At 37.0% G+C, this 20,999-nt stretch overlaps 1 protein-coding gene across 1 annotated transcript in view; it reads left to right on the top strand.

Moving 5' to 3' along the window:
- Positions 1–20,999, top strand: part of LOC311277964 (transmembrane protein 132C) — a 348,855-nt gene that overhangs the window by 174,521 nt on the left and 153,335 nt on the right. The gene's annotated exons all lie outside the window — the stretch shown is intronic.

Genomic DNA, 20,999 nt, shown 5'->3' with positions numbered 1-20,999 from the left:
TATCATACTGTATCTCAAATCTCATATCTTATTTTTTAAATCTGGAACAGAAATAGCAGATTCACATATTAACCTATCTGTTTAAAATAGCTGAATGGAATGGATTTTCATTTTTCCCTCTGTATTGGAAAGAGATGGATGGATGAGAGCTCATGCTGTCATGTTCAGTCTTTCATTTGTCTTACCATTTCTCCCAAAACACTCTTGCAATATTCTCTCTTTTCCATCTTCTTTTTGTTTGTTTATATTTTATTCTGTTTCCATCTCACTTACTTCAACAGTTATTTTGCTGGTTTTAAAGTTGCATGTACTGATGTCTCAGTTCATTGTTTGTTGCAGTGTTAAGGAGACTCAAACTAAATATAGAGACGCTACTAACTATTAACAAGCCTATTATACAGCGATCTTAATGTCACCTTGCTTTGGATATCTATTATCTAGCCTTTTAAGTGAGTGAGATGATCCTCATCCATCAAATTTTGTATCCCAGATTTTCATGTAAATTTAGACTTCTGGACCCTATGTAAAATATAATGTAAATGTTTTAATTATTACAATTTTGTATGTAAAATACCTCTATTACATTGCAAGAAGTCCTGCCATAGACGACAAAACTGCACCTTTTTAATAAGCAGAGCACTGCATTTAAAAGAAGTGCTGGCCTTAGTTTTTTCACTGTACGTCCTTGATGTTTGATTCCTCTGCTTCAGCTGAGACTCCAGAAATGAGATGTTTGAATAGCTTTTTATTTGTCCCATGTGTTTGTGTGAACACACACACATAGAGGAGACACTCAGAGCAGCGCCTGAGCTTATGAGCTTGACTCCAAGCAAAACTGCACCATCTTATCCTGAGATCGCTGTGCTCAGACAATTTCCAGGATCAGAAATACATCAATGCAGTATTTTGTTTAGCAGTCCAACAGTGTGCTGACATTACAGGTGCTCTTGTTTTGCCCAAAGTCAGTAATTCTATTAAGATTCTGTTGAAATGCATGCAATGCATTATTCTTACATGTTCAGGTTCTATACAGGTGAAACAAATTCTTCTCACCTTTCCAGTTAGATGCATTTGGACTCTTGGGACACATTTAAATGCATGTAAATTAGACTGATAAGGCTGAGTGTTACAATGTGACAACATTAAGTGTAACTGGGACATACATATTTTTTATGTAATAAAACTTTTTTAAATGATTATTTTTGCCTAATTTCAGAACACCACCGATACAGTCCCAAACTTTTTGGTAAATACAGTTAGTATGAGCCACTAGTCATTTACGAATATATACACAAAATAACACGAAGTGAAAAAGTGGTATTATGGAAACCGTTACCATGATAAATACACAATGTAAACGCAACTGCTCCTGATGAATAGAATTAACCATCGAATGAGCCTGGCCTGGAATTAACAGCATCCCTGCATGAAAATCCTGAATTACATGAATTCACGAGTTACTAGTGACATAACTTAACAGTACTTTTTGGTTACTTCATGACAACTACATTTCTCCTCACATTAGCGTCACCCTGCATTTAATTTCTGGTAGCTTAGTTCAAAGCTTGCCCATCTCGGTCATGTTTTTTGCTGACAATCGTTTTGAACCTTTTGCTGCCAAGCTTCTGGTGAGGATGGAAACAGGTCTTTCATAAAATGTTTTGATCGTTTGGGTCTTGGGGAACCCTGGCATACCAAAAATAAACTCTTCAAAAAAGCAATTTTTCATGGGAAAAAATAAATCCCACACAGAAAGGAGTCTTAAACATTTATTTGGTGAAACCATGCCATTTGAATAAAACACTGAATAGATCAGAACAACTCCAGTTGGCTACATATTTGGCTACAAAATGGGCTCGAGTGGTTTTGGCAGCTGGCTTCACTGGAGGCTTGAACAGTTTGGCAGCAAACTTCACTGGAGGCTTGGGTGGTTCAGCGGCAAGCTTCACTGGAGGCTTGGGGGCAGGCTTCATTCGAGGATTGGGCGGTTCTGCGGCAAGCTTCAATGGAGGCTCGGTCGGTTCTGCGGCAAGCTTCACTAGAGGCTTGGGGGCAGGTTTCATTCGAGGCTTGGGCGGTTCTGCAGTAAGCTTCACTGGAGGCTCGGTCGGTTCGGGGGCAGGCTTCACTGGAGGCTTGAGCAGTTCAGTGGCAAGCTTCACTGGAGGCTTAACTGGAGTGATAAAATTATAAAAGACAAACTGAAACTAGAAAGCTGACTTAAACACTAATAAAATAACCTAATATAACAAATACCTGTATATGGACCCATACACTGACGGCCACATCCATTGCTGCAGCATTTCTCATTGTTCACAGTCACTGTTATAGGCACACAGATCGGCACACTTTCCTGCTCCAGATTTTTTACTTGGGCACTCTCCTGGCTTTGCTGTTATATAGCCTACAGATAGGTGACAAAGAAACCTTATCACTGAATACTGAAAGTCTAATTCACACACACAAAAAAAAACTTTAAATGACAACTTACAAAAAATATCTTATGGAAGCTTGTTTCCGCTACAAAAAAAAAAAAAAAAAAAAAAAAAAAACCTAATTGCGACTCAAAATGTACCTTTTTAATTAGAATTATGAGATAGGGTAGCCTGGCAAGCCAGACATACATCAAGATGTTAAGTCCGGCAACTCTCCGTAGACACGGCTCAATCCGAGGGGCAGAATAAACGGCTGTCTTTCAAATTCCCTCTGCACGCAATAGGACAGCGCTTCAACCAACCAGAGCGTTTTCCCACCAGCGGAGCTAACGTTAGTTGATAGATTCAACTTTTGCCATATCTGGCCGGCAAAACTACGAACACATCTTCCTTTTTTAAGAATGACTTAATTGCCGTTCTTTGCTCTTTTCTCAAAGAAAAACTTAACTCCAAGTCCTCCAGAAGTCGCGGCCAAAGCCGATTCGAAAGACTGTTCGCCAGCAGCAGCCGCCATTCTTTGTTTTCAAGTAGCAGGGAACCGACTGTCGTCATTATGTTAAGCCTGCCCCGCCTACTCTATACACGATGTGATTGGCCTGACCTAATTTAGGTTTTTCCATCTTGAAAGTCAATGGAGAGTTGCTAGACTACCCTGGCTGCAAAATACATTTTGCTGCTGCTAGGGTGCGTCTAGATTTCTAGGCTAGAGATAAGGTGGAACTGTTCTGTTTAATCATATGTTTGTTTTATGTTTCTGACATTTAAATACAAAGAACTAGCAAAAAACATGTAGTTTGTAAAATATACTGAAACGGCAATATTATCTTATAAGTCCTTAGTTAAATTGCCAACGTTTTATTGATACCCAATATTCTACACATTGTGTTGTAATTAGTTTACTCCAATCTTACATTATTGTAGGTACAAAATGAATAGTGTCCCAAGTTGTTGATAAAGTTTTTCAGCATTCGGCTGTCAGAAATCAAAATATCTTAGAAGGCTATCATTTAGCCTAAACCGTGTCAGTTTCAAACACTGAGTGCTGTTAGTCAACGCAATCTCACTGTGTACGGTGTAAAGTGTACTGTAGGCTACATGTCATATTTTGTAAGGCACTTATTTAGGCATTTCTTTGAGCTGTGTAATGAAGCCAAAAGATCGTCTCATAGCTTCGAGTCCAGCGTCTGTTGTGCTCAAACATGCACCCAGACACTGAGACACAATAAAACAGCACTCAACGAGCAGTAGCCTACACATCATCCTCTTGACCTGCGACCTCGAGGACTCTGCTGGAAGAAGCGCTGGCACGCAAAACTACAATGGAAAAACTGTGTTGCTGCATCAAACATCTGCTGAATGAATCCCGCAGTCAAACACTGCAGTGAAATGGTTTAAAGCGCACGTGTTTTTAAAGATCCAAGGATGTCTGGGCAACTCCAACCCTGATGAAACTCACCTGCAACTTTCTAGCCTAACCTTGAAGACCTTGATTAGCTTGTTCAGGGTTGGAGGAGCGGATCGCTGCGTTCACGCTGTATATCGAAATAATCACAATAATTACGAGATGATTGTTATTTTCCATGGCAACACTATCAAAGCCTAAATGAATCGGCAGTGGTCAGGTGGTTCAGCGATCTGTGGTAGGCTACAGGTCAGAGCTCTGAGAAAATTCCACGTTTACAAATTGTAATTATGACTAAACTCCAAGATACACCTAAACGCTGCAGGAAAGTGGATCTCAACTGGACACTTTTGGTATAAATCTGCATAAAGTATCAAGAGACAGCATACAGACAATAATCCACCTGGACATTGGGCTATGGACGTGGATAAAGAAGAAATTGGAGAATTTTCGCAGCATAGCTACTGTATACGATTTGCTATTATTTAGTGCAAAATAGTGCTTTTATCGTCTGTTGTCTAGAAGAAGAAGTGAATGTGAGAAGTGAGGTTTTTATCAAATGCAAAAACGTGTGAATAATTGGAAACAATTTAAAATAGAAATGTGTAGCCTATTACAGGCTACAATGGGGCTAAAGGCACACCTTAAGAAAAATGTTTTCACTTTTCACTACTCCCATATATGATTGCAGAAAATAATTATATTCAAGGTCCTTTCACACACCGGGTAAAGGGCTCATGGGGCAATTATGAGATATATCCTATATCTTAAATTTCGTATCTCAAACCTCATTTCTTATATCTAAAATATATATCCCAAATATTATTTATCATATTTTAGATTTCATATTTAAAATCTCATTCTATATCTCATGTCTTATCTTAAATGTCGCAACTCAAATATCATATTATATATCTCAAATCTCATAGAGATTCTAAAATCTATAAATCTATATCTATATCTAAAAGCTCATTCATGGTCTGGTTCATTCAACAGAATGCTAGATCTAATGAGTCGTAGATGACGAAACTAACCATTTTAACTCTTCCTGCAAACATCAGCTTTAACTCGTCAATGCTTCATGATGGATTGTTCTTTGCCTCCACATCATGCATTAAATTATGCCTTACATATTATATATATTGATTTTTTTTATCTGAAATCTCGTTTTATAGATCTGATATCTCAAATTTTATATCTCAAAACTCATATCTTGTATTTTAAATCTCATATCTCTGATCTCATATCTTACTGTATATATCATACTGTATCTCAAATCTCGTATCTTATTTTTAAAATCTTTTTCCTGGTTGGAACAGAAATAGCAGATTCAAATATTATATAAACCTGTTTAAAATAGCTGAATGGAATGGTTTTTCATTTTCCCCGTACTGGAAAGAGATGGATGGATGAGAGCTCATGCTGTCATGTTCAGTCTTTCATTTGTCTTACCATTTCTCCCAAAACACTCTTGCAATATTCTCTCTTTTCCATCTTCTTTTTGTTTGTTTATATTTTATTCTGTTTCCATCTCACTTACTTCAACAGTTATTTTGCTGGTTTTAAAGTTGCATATACTGATGTCTCAGTTCATTGTTTGTTGCAGTGTTAAGGAGACTCAAACTAAATATAGAGACGCTACTTACTAGTACAAATGATTAACAAGCCTATTATACAGCGATCTTAATGTCACCTTGCTTTGGATATCTAGCATTTTAAGTGAGTGAGATGATCCTCATCCATCAAATTTTGTATCCCAGATTTTCATGTGAATTTAGACTCCTGGACCCTATGTAAAATATAAGAGACTCACTTTCAAGCCAAGATTTGTTATTTTACTAATAGGCACATGGACCTTATTCTTGAAACACAAACCAAATTTCTCTGTGAAGTGTTCATAAAAAAGCATTCTTACATTAGTTGCTATTTAAATCCATTCCATTCAAGTAACAATGGATTTCTGAAGGATTTACAAAGAATTTTGTGCTGCTCAGGTTTCATGAATAAGGCCCAATGACAATTTATCATTTTAACTGAAAACTTTTACTTTAAAACATTGAGATTTACTTTAATCTTTTTCTGAATTGATGATACAGTTAGCAGAAACCACTCTCAACCGCCCGAGTCCAAAAGGCTAATCATTAGCAGGAAATTGATTCAGAAGCACCTGTGACTCATGCGCTTCAGCAGATACATATTGCCCATAGAAGAGCTAATCGGTTTAAAATATTTGTGGCTGATTGTTATTTATTTATATACTATAAAGTTAACATTGATCACAAAGATGTGAATTTTTAGTGCATTTTTAGTATTTCTTTGTGAATTTTTCATTCATTACAATTTGTTGTGTAAAATATCTCTATTACATTGCAACAAGTCTGGAGTTTGGGTTTCTTGCCACTGTCGCCTCTGGCTTGCCTAGTTGGGGACACTTATTATTCTTAATATTATTGATCTGACTGCTTTGACAATATTGTATGAGAATTGAACTGAGCTGGACGATGAGTGGTTGACATGTAAACGGCCCCTAAATGAATAACTAATGATTTTTTTCAACGGAAATGAATCAACACTGAACTTCCTTAAACTGGACAAGGACTTTCTTCTAGAGCTGCTGTACAACCAAAGCAATATGTTGCATTATTTTCCTGTTATCACTGTAAAGCTCCTTTGAAACAATCTGTATTGTAAAAAGCGCTATATAAATAAAGGTGACTTGACTTGAATACCTGGAGAAAGGTATCCATTAGCATTCCCATGTTGAATTGAACGTGATGATTTAAAAAGATAAGAAATGTGTGAAAATCCAGCATGACCACTGATTCACAAACAAATGATTCCTCTCAACTAATTATTTTAATGAAACGAAAAAAAAAAAAAAATTTTAATGATGAATAAAGGTAAGGAAACACATTCTCTAAATAATCTTAATACATTTAATATAAATAAACAGTATTTTAATGGTACTTGAATCATTAAAAAAATAACAAGAACATGCAAATGTTTTTGTATAATTGTGTGTGTACTTGTACAACTATCTTTGTGAGGACCAGTTAGAGTTTTAGACCATCAGAGTGAGGACAAAGAGAGTAAAGTGAGGACATTTTGGCCGGTCCTCACTTTCTGAGAGCCCTTTAAAGGCCTGTTTGAGGGTCAAGACTTGGTTTTAGGGATACGGTTATAATGAGGTTTAGGGTAAGGGTTCGGGTTAGGCACTTAGTTGTGATGGGTAAGGTTAGGGTAAGCAGCTAGATATTGCATTGTGTCAATGAATGTCCTCATAAAGATAGATGTACAAGAATGTGTGTGTGTGTGTGTGTGTGTGCTGTACAGGTTTTCCCTGGAAAAATATTGATGTTACTTTATAGTGTGTAAGTGATCCAGGTCTTATGGAGGATATATTAGACATGCACATGGTCTTCTTATAAAATCCATACTGAAAATGATTGGTGTTCACTGTTCTTGAACTGTATGCAAGTGTTTAATCAGAATCTTTGTGATCAATGTTAACGTTATAGTATATAAATAAATAGCAATCAGCCACAAATATTTTAAACCGATTAGCTCTTCTATGGGCAATATGTATTTGCTGAAGCGCATGAGTCACAGGTGCTTCTGAATCAATTTCCTGCTAATGATTAGCCTTTTGGACTCGGGGGGTTGAGAGTGGTTTCTGCTAACTGTATCATCAGTTCAGAAAAAGATTAAAGTAAATCTTAATGTTTCAAAGTAAAAGTTCTCCGTTAAAATGATCAAATGTCATTGGGCCTTATTCATGAAACCTGAGCAGCAAAAAAATTCTTTGTAAATTCTTCAGAAATCCATTCTCACTCGAATGGAATGGCAACTGATGTAAGAAAGCTTTTTTTATGAACCAAGGTCCATGTGCCTATTAGTAAAAGAACAAATCTTGGCTTGAAGTGAGTCTCTAATGCCACAACTATTAAACCTTTTTTCCTTTTGGAAATTTATGAAAGCTGACATTTGATGATACTGATTTAGTGTAAAGAAACAAAAGAAAAGACACTTATTAGAGAGCTAGGTGAGGTCTCAGAGACCACAATTACTAAAACCAATTTTATTAAATGCTCATTACTAATTATTTGGCCTATCAATCAATTAAATTGATAATAAAATGAATTACATTATATCCTGAGTAATTTATTAAATTAATCACAATTATTCAGATAAATATTTTCTAAGGAAAAAGATGAAGGTAATTAAACGATATTAAATTATTGTGATATTACAAATATATTGTATTATCAGTAGCTTATTAATAGACAGACCTACTGATTATGTATTTTGAAGACGTTAATATAAATATTATTTTATTAGAAAATTCTTGTGTGGCATAAAGAATACGCACAAGACAGGGCAAGACATCAGTGCTTTTCAGCGTGTGTGTCGTCACAGGTAAGTGGACACATACTTTTGCTTGTTGACAGGGATGTTGTGGTGGACATGATAAGGCCTGTTCATGCACAGGTGCAACACAAACAAAGAAATGTATTTAAATTGATAGTATCAGAGCTATGAAATGGAGAGGGAAAAAAACTCTTGTCCAAAAGGCCAAAGGGCTTGTTTGCGCTTTTATACAAGCATTCTCTGCATTTTAATAACACCGGAAACTCAGCGGCATAAATTTGTCTTCAAATATGCAGTGTTCATTCCGTGTACAAAGAAACTTTCGTGATCTCTTTCAAAATTCACCTTTTTACTTCCTGTCTGTCAAATGCAATTACCTGTTCCCATTTTCAGTAGAAATCCCTGAACCCTTCTCTAGAGTATGAGAGCAGATGAAATGAATTTAGATGAAATCTAAATGCTCACTGTATGACGATCTCTCAATCTCTCAAACATTCACTGTTTACACAGAAAGAGGGATTTAATTGGCAAACCCTTCCATGCAGCAGCATATTTCTCACTCATTATAAATCAGATGTTTGAATTACCAGTCAGTTTTGACACTGAGGTTCCAGATCCTGGAGTTTGTTCTCAATACTGAAATCAGTGAATCATTGTACAACATTATGTGTATATGTGTCACTTGTACTATAAATATGATATTTAAAGTCGGCATGAAATCAAAATTGATCATTATTCATGTTTTTATGTAGTAAAGTGTTTATAATAAATTATGTATCCATGCATATTAATATTTTTTTATTCATGAGCTTTTGTGATCTTTAGTCAAAATAAGTTTCCCCTTCCTCTTGCAGCAAAATCTCTTCTCTGATGACATGTTTACTGGCTTGAGGGCGGGAGAACCTGTCACTCACATGACATCACAGCAATAAACCACACCCATCCAATCAATTCCCCATGGACAAAATCAAGTCCCGCCCTACATTTTTTCACTTGTCACAATAAGGAAGAAAAATCTATCACAACTTCCGTTTCCTGATGACTTTAAAGACGGTATTAATAATGACAGTCATGGGGAACAAAACAACATTGAACTCCCATGACTTTCATTGTATGGACCCTAACAAAAAAATACTGAGACATTTTAAAAAGAGATCTCTACCGCTGTAGGATGCCGGGGGAACTACAATAGGTCCTGACAGTCAAGCTCCAATAAGACACTTGTGCATCAATTTTAAACACGATACAATAGATATTAATGAAATACAGTAGAAAGGAGTGAATTATTGGCTAAGTGTCACACCTCAGGGGTTTCAGGGGCCTTTTTGATAATCATTGGTGAAATGGATAGTTTCAAGGAGGGGGATGTTGCTGAATTATTCATTCTTTATAGGCAGATTGGTATATTGCTCAGTGATTGAATGAAGCAGAATATTATAAAATTGTGTGTGTGTGTGTGTGTGTGTGTGTGTGTTGGGGGTTTGGATGGACCTGAATGTCTCCCCAAGGCCAGTAAAACCTGAAATAAATTAGTGGGAACCAGCCAACATTCCTGGGGAGGAAGAATACAACTAAGCAAATGCAAAAAATGTCTCTGTGAGGGTTAGGTTTAGGGTTTAGTCTCTTATGCTCACCAAGGCTGCATTTATTTGATCAAAAATGCAGTAAAACCAGTAATATTGTGAAATATTACAATTTAACCCTTAAATGCATTAATGTTTCGCCAGTCATTATTACATATTCAGTCTTTAGCGACCCAGATCTATATCTAACACAGATGGATCTCTACCTGTTGCAATAATATAAAACTCTCCTGATATTAGAGTAACAATTACAGAAGAATTAAATAAAGCATATTTTGTTACCTCTTAGAGCTTGGAAAGGTTCAGTTTGAGTAGATGTTTTATACCATCATCACTGTCCTTGTCAGAGCTCATTTCCCAGTGCATTCAGCATCTCATATTCACGATCTCAAGCATTTTCTCAAAACTATAATTTGCACCATCTTCAAAATCAATATTTTGATCGCTGACAGCTTCTACACCAGATCCATCAAGTGACAGTGACACTGATATTTGATTGTGTTCAGTACTTGGTCTGATCAGAGCCCGTCTACGGAGAGCCTGCCCACTCCCTATTAAGTCCTAGTGTACCGAATTTTGGTTGTAGTTCCACCAGAGTTCCACTGGGGGCGATCGCCCATGAGTGCAGAATGAATGGGAGTCTATGGGGCTAGACGGCTAAATGTGTCTCTTTCACCCGATTGCCGTTGAGAAATCTCAGATTCGATAGTAGGTTTTGCAAGTTCAACATGGGTTATAGATCGAAAGTTGAATGAATGAGTACTTATATCCTTTCGATTTCTTACAGGTTGAGTTGTTGTTGCCCATAACACGCTAGCATTCTGCTAATGAACGCTGATTGGTCAGTGAAGGACTGATTTCGACCAGAGATACCGCTTGATGGCATCGTGGCATCCGAAGCGGGACCAGAAACAAACAAAACAAAAACTCTTCTAGCACGTGTATTTACCTGTGTCAGCTGTGTTGTCGATACCTCGAGAGAAAAGAAAGTGCAGAGCGCGAAAGCACCAAAGTGACTGAAGGATTGCCGTAAAGCAGTACCTCTGGTCGTACGATGTGTATGACGTCATTGACACTTTAAAAGACTTTTTAAAGCAAATAAGTGACTCTAAAAAATCTAACACCCCGCAATGTGTAATTCCTTTGCATCTCCTTTCGAATACAACATTCAAATTACTAGACAAAAAATTATATCCTGAGAAAAGTGAATTTTGATGGCTGTAGCGCCATAGACCTCCATTCATTCTGCACTCGTCCTGTGAGCGCCCTCATGTGGAGCCAGAGTGGAACTGCAACCATTTCAGAAGCCGGAAGTGTACTGAGAGTGAAACTTCTCGCCTTATTAGACATTCTCTGGTCTGATGTAAATCGCTGAGCCATTTCAAGTTTTGCTGATGATTTTTCCTATTCTTTTGTTTTCTGACTGCAGTAACTAAGCGTGAACCGTCACTTTATCATTGTGTTTCAGGTTGTTAGCAACCCTGTCTAATATTTACAAAAAAGATTTTTATAAGACGGTTGATATCTAACTTAAAAAAATGTATGAGGAGGAGAGTAGTAAATAACATCCCGGGTCACTAAAGACCCGAGGTATGCGTTTAAGGGTTAAAATAACTTCTTAAAAAAATATTTTAACATATTTTTTTCCTGTGATGGAAAAGTTAAATTTTCAGCATCATTAATCCAGTCTTCAGTGCCACATGATCCTTCAGAAATCATTCTAATATGCTGTAACATTAACAATTTTATCAGAAATTAGATGTATTGTAAAAAAATAATGTCATTCTACTTTGACTAAGAAGTTTTCTTGCTGCTTAAATTTCTGCGGGGAAAGCGTTTGTGTATAAATTGCAGCAGTGCATAATACATCATAGCATGAACAAGATGAATGGTTATCAATGCATGAATCATCATTTTCCAATCATCTTTTTTTTTATTATTATATCCTGCATGTGGGCTGAGACAAATCATATAGATAGTGAAATTGTTCACAGTAACATTAATAAGTTCCTCTCCGTCTTGCCTAAATGGATCATCTCCACTGTCTTCACACTTATTGTAGTCACTGCATCTACAGTAACATATTATGTCATACTACAGTTACCACTATTATTTTATTATAGTACAGATGTTTTACCAGTGCCCTATTCTTTATAGAGGCGTGAAATGGACTTATATTTCCCCGTTTGCTGCTTTGATGTCCCATAACAGATTTTATTCAAGTTTGAGGACCCTTTTGGTTGTTGCAGATGTGAGTGCCCTTTAAAACACCCACAGATTTGATCTTTACATTCTAAGCACTTCAGGAATCATACTGTGTTTATGAATGATCTACATTTTTGGCATAGACAGCATAAATGAAGGAATCATCAACTTTATGGAGTGAATTTCATATTGGGAAATGATATATGTATAGTGAAATGAACAAGTGGTGTAAATGATAAATGTGTATGTTTTACAAACAATCTGTCTTGCAGTAGAGTGGAATGAGAGAGCGAGGGAGAGGGAGAAGATACAGCGAAACAGATTGACTTAACAAGATGTCGATTTACAGAGCAGACTGTGGAGTCACGCCCTGGGAACTCGGAAGCAGACAGAAGGAACGCGCACACGCACAACTTTACCTCAGAAGTACACCAGCAAATCTAAGGAGTTATATTCCCTGATGAACATGCGCATGCACAAAAACATCTGCCCTCAGCAAAATGGGGAAACAACAGAGGCACTTTGCCATAGATAGAGCAGAACACTGACAACTACAAAAGCAGAATCTCCCCCCGTTTAACGTCCTCAGTCACCCCTCGTTGCCCTTCTGTTGGCTTTCACAGATGTCACCACTGTTACAGAGCGTCTGCCAAGTGAGTGTGTCTCTCTCTGTCTGGTCTGACGGGAGACGGCAGGGGACCTCGTGTTGTAATGTGTCTGGGGAGATGCATCACTGAGTTTCCTAGATTTATCAGGGCTGCAAATGTTGACTTTCATGGATGCGCTGGGATTAAAGTGGTTTTGTCAGTGTGGGACTGCGCAACTTTGAGATTTCTTTGATTAACCATTAAATGCTACACCCCCTCTACCTCGTCTTTTTTGTTGTTGAAGTCATGTCCCTGCTTTTTTAGTATTTTTTTTTATCTTTATTTTATGGATAGTGTAACAATCCAAAAACTAGTCACACACGCAGCTTTGTATGATGCGTTGGCATAATTTCTACTGAAACAGGAAGCTAAGGCGGACATATTGAATTGCCCCTTCCCCTCTTCAAATAGCCAATAGCTACTAGTTTACCTCACAGACTGCAAGTCATACATACCTGATAGCCATGGAAGCGAATCTGAGCGCTGATGTTGGTTTCAATAGTAGAGGTGTGAATAAATTCTAGCCATTTAATTCCTAACCAACATTCCTGTACGTAACGTAGCCTACAGTTGCAAAACGGAATAAAACTTGAGCGTTTGAGCAACCGAACACAGATTTTCGATATTGCTCCGTGACATGTCAACAGTTGCATTGGCCAGGTGGTATTTAGGGAGCGGGACGCTTTAGATTCTAGAGAGCATTTGATTGGACAGAAGATGTGATGTAAAGTGATGTAATAAAAATCCATGATCCATTTTAGCGGAATTGAGACACTGTAAGTTCTGAATGCTTATATCTCCTAAATGCAAATTATGTCATTGTTTTGGAACACACCAGCTTATTCATAACCTTAAGTCTAACATATTCATACTAAAAGCTAAAAAACGTACATTTTGATTTCAGGGGGTCTTTAAGGGTGAGTCATTAAAATAATTTATTCAAACGATTCGTCCTAAAACACTGATTCATTTGTTTGATTAATTCACTAAAGCGACTCGCGCCAATTGATTCAGTAAGAGTGAACCATGGAATCATTCACGAATTCACTAAAGCGATTTGTTCAAAAACGCTGGTGGTTCATTCTAGAACCAAAGATGTGTTCTTTTGAAGACGTTCAATGGTTCTACTGTGGCGTCGTTTGGAACAATTTTCGTTGAGGAATAAAAAAACAGACACTATAACCGGTGTCTAAAACGTAAGTTACACAATATTTATTGTTTGTGTTGAGTAAACTGTTGTGCAATCGTCGATATCAGACCAAACAACACGTTTCCGAGTGTGACGCTGCTAATTATAAATATATACGTTTATTATAACAGTATGTAGCCTATTGCTTTGTTTATTCCTGCATTTCTTTGTTTCAAGTGCAAAGGAATATCGTGCCACAAGTAAACAACAATATATAGGCTATACCTTGTTAAAAAGTAATCGCCCTTAATTATATTGAATTTACATTTGTAGTGTATTTTAACACTAGCCTATATTTAAATTTAGTAGCCTATATTTAAAATGAACTGTACTTGCAGGTAATTATCAGGGTTTGAAATGAACTTTTTCACTCACCGGCCAATTTGGCAAAGTAACGTTAGGCCTAATACATTTTTAAGTTACTTGCCGTTCAGAACTTCTACTAGCCAGAAAAAGAAAAGAAATAAACCACATTAACTACGTCACAGTTTATACAGTAGTCAACATTTGAAGTGGATCAAAACCTTTCTTCAAAGTTATACATGAATTTTTAACAAACCCATTCTTGTCTAAAACTTTGATTAACTTTTTTGATCCACTTCAAATGACCACTACTATATATATATATATATATATATATATATATGTATATATATATATATATATGTATATATATATATATATATATATATATTTGTACATTTGGATTTATTACATTCATTTCTTATTCAAACAAAATCTCCTCCCTTCCTCTTTCATCCTCATCACCAAAAATGTATTTTAGTTAGACAGATCAATACAGTATAAAGAACATCAAAAACATGTAAAATAACAATCTCTTTTCTGTTAACCAAATGCTTTTTAATGCCACTTGTGCTTAAATGCAAATGAGCAAGCGCCCTGTTATTTGTTGCATAGTGACATATTTGTTCAAGTAGTCTAAGCCAGATATGCGCAGATTCTGATACAGATTCAGATACTTATACTTACTTCACAAGTTGAATATTTATGCTAAATCGAAACAGATTTGGCTTACGCAAAATCCCCAGCAAAGTGAGTAAGTTAATAAATAACCTGCCAAATTGGCTAGTGATTTGACAGTGTTACCCGCCACAGTTTATTTTTACCTGCATTTGGCGGGTGTTCATTTCAAACCCTACATATATAATATATAATAAATACCCTCAAAAGTGACTTAAGAGACACTTTTAATGACACTGATATGTTAAGTATTCTTTTAAAAACTGCACTTTATAATAGTTAAAAAAAACTTTTATTTTAAAGTAAATTTAAATAATGTTTTATGTAACCTTTGTCATGCTTTATAAAAGTACACTTTTTTTAATGTATGCCAACAAAGCATATAAAGTAAAAGTACTTGATTATAATTTTAACTGTGTTATTTGATAATATACAGTACATGTTAAATATACATGTTGCATTAAAATTAATAGACTATAGCCTATATTTTAAAAGTACTAAGTTACAGTTTCATCATTACAAACGTCTAATGTAAACGTAAACGTTTTTTATACCATTAATGCTTGTCGGTACGTTCGCCTGTACACAATACAAATTAATGATCAAATCACGTCAAAGTCCTTCTTAAGTGGGTCAAAAAACACTCTGAAAGGGATAGTTGAATTTCAAATTCAAAATTTTTTAATTCTGTCATCATTTACTCACCCTCGCGTCGTTCCAAACCTGTATGAATTTCTTTCTTCTGTTGAACACAAAAGAAGATATTTTGAAGAATGTTGATAACCAAACAGTTGACGGTAGCCATTGACTTCCATAGTATGGAAAAGAAAATACTATGGAAGTCAATGGCTATCAACTGTGGTTACCAACATTCTTCAAAATCTTCTTTTGTTTTCAACAGAAGAAAGAAACTCATACAGGTTTGGAATGACACGAGGGTGAGTAAATTATGACATAATTTTCATTTTTGGGTGAACTATCCCTTTGAGCCCAACTAATTGCATTTAAAACAAATATAAACTATTATACTTTTTCATTTTTAATTGTAAACAACATTCAATTAAGTGTCCGAAAACATTACATTCAGTTTGCACTTGATGTAGTGCATTAATTTAAAGTATAATATTTCCATAATAAGTACTCTTTTTAAAAGTAAAGTGTATTTCTTTGCACAAGGGTAATGAAACATTCTGCTGATAAAGAATTTCAGTATTATATCCAAACTGATCTAAGATGTAAATCTGTTTCGATACATGGATTGTTTTAGTACAGTTATATTCCTTTGGCAAGTTATATTATTTAAGTAATGACATAAAATGACAAAATAAAACACTAAAATGCCTTGCAGGAGTATTTTTTTATAGTTTTATTAGATGTCTAGTATAGGTAAAAGTTAACCAATGGTTGGATTTAGGTAGGCCTATATGTGTCTCTCCTGTCACTCTGCTGTCTCCCTAAAACAAACAAATGGATTTAGGGACCACTGAGGATGTTTGTTTCAGTTGATGTTGGCCAGTAGTTCAGTTGGCCTTTTACAATCTGCACTGACTGTGTGTGTGTGTGTGTGTGTTTTGATGACAGACAAGAGAAGTGTATGTGTGTGTAAGGAGAGTCAGGCAGGGGGCCGACAGAGAGGGACTCCCAGGAGCACTCAGACACAAGACTTATTGAATTTTATGCTGGTGTTTTTATTTTCTCATACTGCTACCTGGGGAGCAACTTCCCATCTCACTTATCTCATCATTATGTATGGAGGAATCCACCAGTGTGTGTGTGTGTGTGAGAGAGAGAGAGAGAGAGAGGGGAGCAGAAATAGTTGAAACATTAATAATTCTGTGAAAGAAAGCTTCCAAGGAGGGGTGCCATTACTTTCCAATTAGTTTAGTTCACACTGAGAAACACAAACCTCTCACAGTGATCAGATGTTTCACCAGCATGCTTTCACAGCAGTGATTCACTCTCTTTGAATGACCATTTCACTCTGCGTGTGTAAGCTGCGATGGGCTCTTGAACCTTTCTCGTGGTATTTACACCTGAAAAGGACATTGAACAAACTGTGCAAATAGCCAGGATTAGTGAAAATGCCAAAAAACATGAACTTTATTACTGATGGAGTTTTTTAAAGAGGACCTGTTATGCTTTACTTTTTCAGCTTTCTTTATTGTGCAATGTTGTTGTTTGTGCATGAAAAAGGTATGCAAAGTTACAAAGTATCAGTATTATTCTCTGTATCAGTCTGTGTCAATCGCTGGCGTCCCAAAAGGGAGTCGCAAGTCTGTTTTGAGTGGGTCCTCGGAGTGTGTAGGCAAAAACAACAACAATCTGCGGTCAGATGAAATGATGTCAGTCAGTGTCATTGCTCTAAAGTCCAAAGTACACTTCGGCCATATCAGTTTCGTCATCAGGAGGGTCCGTGTGCAGCCCAGTTATTGTGAATGCGCAGAAGATTCAAGTCACTGGTTGATGAATTAAACATTACTGGTCTGTGCATTTGTACAGAGATATTTTGTCTTGTGGGTTTTAGTTTTTATCTCTCCTTACATTTAACTTTAACACAGCTTGTGCTTGTTAGGCAAAGTAAGTAACATCAAGCTATTCCCACATATTCCAATTACAATTCATTTAAGCTTGGTGTTAATATAATAATGTTATTTCAATCTTGACAACTCTCAAAATAGTTTTAGCATGGTAATGAATATGGCAATGTTAATGTATTTACTTCTACGCTGCTGCTGCTGTTGATAATTATTGTTGCTGCAGAGCAAGTATGAACTTGCTACTGCTAATAGACACAGACATGCATTGATAGACATGCATAAATCCTGTTTCAGAGGAAGTTCGATAGTGTACTGGAGTAGCCTACAGCAAACATTGAAGCAGACTATTTAAATGTTGAGCAAGCAATCTCATTGGCTGCAGGATCAGCTTGTGTAATGATTTGCTTGCTTGTCAGTTGCATGTAAAGGACCTATCAGCCTGCGCCTTCTAGAGTTTCATGACTGAACTAGATATTTATAATGAATGACACAATAATTCATTTATTTTATATTTGCATGTTTCATTCTTGTTCTGTGAAGTTTTTGTGGAGTGAGGGGAACTCAAATATTTGTGTTTAGAATTTGTTTTATTTACCGGTATTTTACGTTATTAAATCTTTCCCCTCCATTGATAAGTTATCTCAACTTTAATGAGAAAACGCTTCCCTGCCATTGACGAGTTTTTACGGCTTTACGTGTTATCACTGTTATATGGTCGGTGGCGCTATTACGCATCTTCTGAACAAGTACAGTATCTCTAGATCAAACACAGGCAAAGAAGAAGCAGAAAGGAGCGATCTCATATGTTAGCAGTTGCATATGAAAAATAATGCGATCATCAACAAAATACAGCATGTAAATCAAAACAGCCTAATGTTAAAGTGAAACGTCGACCCAGGAAGTGGTTAGGACTGTGCAAGCTTTGGTGGTGTTGATGGACTCAATCTACTCCATCTATGTTTTGCTCATCGTTCTGAATCCGATCTTTATGTAGTCTTTGACAAAAGCGCGATTTATGTTCAAAATGTTGCTTTTTTTTATGAAACTTCACATTCAAGTGTTGATTAAAAAAATAAATAATCCATGTTGCTTGACTAAAATGGATTTTTTTGTTGTTGTTGTTGTTTAAAGCAGAACTTGGTAACTTTTTTAACTTAATAAAACTGTCTAGAAATCATTTGGATGGTTAAACAACCTGTTCTGGTGATATTGGTGACTTTCCCCGCTCCCCCCAGCGTTCCCAGGCAGAAAACCAACCTTGCAACTTGGGGACTACCGTCCCGGCAGCGATATTTTTTTTTTCCCAGGATGGTAGGGGAAGACTCATGAATATTCATTAGGGAAGTCATCCCTGATTGGTCTTAACCCCAGTGACGGGTAGGTTTAGGGGCGGTGTTAGGGGTAGGTCATCAGACCCCCAGTGGCGGGTAGGTTTAGGGGTGGGGTTAGGGGTGGGGTTAGGGGTAGGTCATCAGACCAATCAGGGATGACTTCCCTAATGAATATTCATGAGTCTTCCCCTACCATCCTGGGAAAAAAAATATCGCGTCCCGGCAAGATAGAAATTGGAAGTCTCGTGAGAAGCGAGAACGAGAACGAGCGCGAAACACGAATTGCTTTACGGCAATTCGACATAAACACACACGCATGTATGATGTATTACCAGATTACCCACCTCGGTAGACATAGCTCCACACGATACAGTTGGCTTGCTCCGATCAAAACAAACGCACACGAGCAGTGGTAGAGAGGGGGAGGAGGCCGCCGCAAGTGAGTTTTTTACGACCGTGTTGTGAAATATACACCCTCCCACAGCTGTAGGGGGAGCTCGTGGGGAAAACATGCGACAACAAAAGGGAAAATCAGCGAAGAAGTGACTAGAGTTCGCTAGAGTTGCTGAGTTCTCCTTTAAAAGTGGACGGTCTGTTCTTTCTTTTGATATATTGCTTGTTCAGATATTCATACAACAAAATATTTCGGGGTCCATGAAATTTGTGTGCAAATGACCAAAAACACTGGTGGTTTTTAAATGCAGGCGGGGAAAGAGTTAATAAAATATGACATGTAATAATAAAAAGTGATTGAAAAAAATATAAAAATAATAAAATAGGCTAGTGCTTTACAGTCCGCAATCCGCATACAAAGTAAAAGTTCTTTTATTATGGGTGACTTGTCTTTTTCTGTCTGTCGTTGTACTCTGATAATATGTGAGCTGCGGAGTCATAGAGTTTGCAAAGAGCATCAGCTGCAAACTTGGGTTCAGCCACAGGGGGAATTATGCTTCTGCGAGGAATACGTTCTTGTAATGAGTTGATGTACTGTGACACCACAATCTGCCACCATTTAAATGTCCACCATGTTGGTCAGACACCAACTGCAGATTTAATGGAAGTTGTCCTTTGCCCTAGTCCTTCGAGATTGGAGAGTAAAGATAAACAATAGCAAACCATAGTGATATATTTGTTGATATTTCCTGTTCTCATACCTGCTCTGCCATCACTCAGCTCATTATTCTCCGTCTGACCACATCTGTTCACAGACCAGCTCTAACAAATTTAATGAAGCACTGTGTGCTTGAACAAACGCGCATTGACATCCAGTGGTGAAACCAATTATGAATCGTAGGACCGGTCTACAAGGATCAGAGGAGGCTAGTAATGAGGGATATGTGGCCAAGCTAGACCTCTCTCATTTTGGGTCCCTCTCCATCTGTTATCTCCCCTGGGTCAATTATGGCTCCCTGTCACATGCTAATGTGGTCCCACCCCCGACCGAGCCTTTTGATTGGCTGTTTGCCGGCCATTTGTCATCCTATTACCGGCTTATGGTCAGGCCTGTACCTCTGTTGCTCTCTACCTCTGCTGGCCTTGAGCGGTTCAGAGCGCGGGGAGAATGGAATCTATTCAAGCTCACATCCACTCTGTTTTTTCATTACCAATGACACGCTAGTGTGTCTGGGTGAATTGGCCTAAATTCTACTCCTTTCTCTCCAGTACCTCTTTCAGTTGGACTATTATTCCTTTGTATGTTTTTTTTTTCTTCTGGGTGTGTGCACAGTACTGGATTATTGTGTCCTACCAGTCGCTATAGAGACCCCTTGTAGGTGGTAAATGGTAATCACGAGTTTCCATTGTGAATGTTCACTGGGGAAAAAGAGCTGAACACTAGCAGCGTGCAGCAGCACAACTGCTTTCAACATCCATAATAATAGGAAATGTTTCTTGAGCAGCAAATCAGCATATTATAATCATTTCTGAAGGATCATGTGACACTGGAGACTGCAGTAATGATGCTGAAAATCTGATGCCTGATGGCTGTTATTGGGAGCGGCCATTGCATGAAAATACATGAAAATAACCATTCAGAAGTTATTTTATTTACAATGAATCAAATGGCAATTACTTTTAATATGGTTAAAGAACAATGAGATGAACATAGTAAAATACTATCTAATATGTAGTTCATTTTAGAACATCTCTTATTAACCAATTTTATGGAGAAATAACATGGCTAAATAAAAGCCATTTAGTTTTATTACTCATTTCATTCAGAGATGCTTCGAGTTTTTGCTTCCATTTGAGCGCATACAATAGCAGGCAACATTAAAAAACGGCTGTCCACAAGAAATTTTGCTAAATCACAAGTCGTTTAT

Source organism: Rutilus rutilus (assembly GCF_951802725.1).
Source record: "Rutilus rutilus genome assembly, chromosome: 19".
Classification (NCBI taxonomy): Eukaryota; Metazoa; Chordata; class Actinopteri; order Cypriniformes; family Leuciscidae; genus Rutilus; species Rutilus rutilus.
The sequence above is the reverse complement of the archived record's forward strand: the minus strand, read 5'-3'. Positions and strand labels throughout refer to the sequence as shown.